The sequence below is a fragment of the Prionailurus bengalensis genome, chromosome F2 (assembly GCF_016509475.1).
Source record: "Prionailurus bengalensis isolate Pbe53 chromosome F2, Fcat_Pben_1.1_paternal_pri, whole genome shotgun sequence".
Taxonomy (NCBI): Eukaryota; Metazoa; Chordata; class Mammalia; order Carnivora; family Felidae; genus Prionailurus; species Prionailurus bengalensis.
In genome coordinates, this window is record NC_057353.1 from 3,856,782 (window position 1) to 3,859,229 (window position 2,448).

The 2,448-nt window shown below is 49.5% G+C and overlaps 1 pseudogene; it reads right to left on the bottom strand.

The window, feature by feature from the left end:
- Positions 1–436: 436 nt before the first annotated feature.
- LOC122496129 lies at positions 437–1,861 on the bottom strand (annotated as a pseudogene).
- Between the last annotated feature and the right edge of the window lie 587 nt (positions 1,862–2,448).

A 2,448-nucleotide genomic window follows, 5' to 3' on the forward strand; every position in this document is an offset into this window, starting at 1 on the left:
CCCAGAGAATATATTCTTTAATGGAAAATTTCTCGGCACTTCATAATTGACCTTTTGATATACAATGACCTACTAAATTTGTAATTTGTTGTTCTCAGTATTGAGGTCCATAGGATGAGCTAGGAAATCGCCAAATCGTGAGTTGAATTCCATAAGGGGTTATTTCATGCTTGAATTTTTTCTTCCTTGTCGAAGAGGCAGCAATGGAAATGGGAACCATCTCTCTTGGCATGAGGAATGTGTTGAAAAGCCACAGCGTGGCCCATCTTAGAGTGGAGGGATTCAGTAGACTGCGGCATGTGTAGCAGCCCGGATTTGTCAGTCCTGTAGTCTTTCCAGTCAGTCTGGATTCATTGGTTGGATGAGCAGAACACCCAGCAACTGCTTTTGTTCCTGGGGAGGCACTGTGGCCAGCATGGAGGTGTCTTTAGCACCTTCACGTGGAATGTAGGCTGGGGTGCCTGCAGAGGCTGGACAGACAATGTGAGGGCTGCAGACACTGGGAGCATATTTGTAGGGTAGGAGCAGTGAGAGCAGCATGCACATCAGCTGCGGGAACACCGACCCTCTGAGTGGCAGTACGGAGGCCACCAGAGGCTGGGACGTTACCAGTTGGAGCCAGATGGTAGAAGGGTTGGACAAGGCCCAGGCTGGTGTAGAGTGCGTGATATTCCTCGGAAGCCGTAAGGTCTCCTACCTTGTTACCAGTATAGTTTAGGCCTCATCGGTCAGCTGAGCCTTTCTCTCTTCCTTCCCCGGGGCCAGGGCAGCATATGGCGGCTTGGAGCCACCATGCCTCCATTCATGTCAGTGACTACTTTGACTGCCTCTTCAGGGGAGGAGAAACACATGTAGCCAAACCCTATGCTTTCCCCCTCCTCCAGCGTTACCTTAACCCAGGTGAGTGATCCGAAAGGAGAAAGTTCTTCCCTTGACTTCCCATCATCAATGGAGTTACCCAAGTTCTTTAGTGTAGAGGTTCACTTCCCGATATGGATGAATTGACTTGTTTCTGCTGTCCAAATCTCCATTTTTAACTCAACCTGTCATTCGCTTTTTTTTTTTTTTTTTCCTGTGAAGGGGCTAGAAATATGACTTTTCTTTTCCATTCATCTCTTCCAGGCCTTTATTGGCACCTTCATGCTTTTCACAGCTCAGAGTCAAAGCATTTGGATTTCCCACTGGGATTTCTCACCACCTTGACGCTTAAGGTCTTGCCAAATTGGACAAATAGCTCTTTCGGACTCTCGCCATTCACCTCCTCCTTAAAGTTTTTGATGTAAGCATTGGTGCATTCCTTGGCTTGGGCTCCCAGCTCAGCTTCCCACCCTTGGGAGACTTGAACCTGCTCACAAGCACTTCATAGTCATAGAGGAGCCAAGGCCTTGTCAGTAGCCTTTTAGGTTTCCAAGAGGACAAAGGCATAACCATGAGAGCCTTTCTGATCACACACCACCTTGCAGGACAGAATGTTTCCAAAGGCAGAAAAAGTATCATGCATTGCCTTGTTTCCTAGAGATTTGTCCACGTTCTCACTGAAGACATTCCTCAGAGCAGATTTTCGCCAAGAGGGGGAACGCATGATGCAAAGTGGCTTTCCCTTAATCACATCAAATTTCGTGGTGCCCAAGGCATACCTGGCATCAATAGGCTGCTGGAAGTTGATGGAGTTGTAACCCAGGGGGCACAGGTGATCACGTCAGACCTGGATAGACAGCACAGGCCCAGCAGGACAGCTTTTCATCTGGCAAGGCCTCCCTGCCTTCCGAGGGTGGGTAAGTCCCATACAGGGGCAGCTAGGGGCAGAAGCATTGCCCTCCCCTGCCCCCGCCACCCCGAGCCTCACCAGGAGGATGCCCATGAGGAGCACACAGGTTGAAGGGGGCTCTTCTCAGAGCTGTGGCCCAGGCTGCGCGCACAGTTGGCACGGAGTGAAGCTAAGGGAAGCTGTGGCTCAGAAAGGCAAGAGTTCCACAGAGGAGTTCAGGGCACGACAGCAACACAGCAGACTTTCAAAACCAATATGATCCTCCTGGGAGCTTGAAATTTTCAATTGTCCTTCACAAGGCGGCCAAAGGCTGCTCCTAAGGGGCCCCCGGGACATTCATTTCTCTGTAGATACAGGTTTCGAGCTCCTGGACGTTTAAGATGCCAACAGCCAGTGGGAGGGGGAAACCAAAAATTTGTAGTTGCTACCGCGTAAACTCTGGGAGGGCTGGGCATGCGGTCATCCTCACAACCAGTGTGGGCAGCTCACAGGCTGGAACAAGGACCCGTGTAGCTGCTGCTGACTCACCAGCCAACTCCAGCCGACCGTGCCAGGAAGCTTCCCTGCCCAGAGTCCAACAAAGTTTCGCATGTTCTCTTTTCCATTCTATTCTATTCTATTCTATTCTATTCTATTCTATTCTATTCTATACTAATTTTCTTAATTGTATATATTTTTAT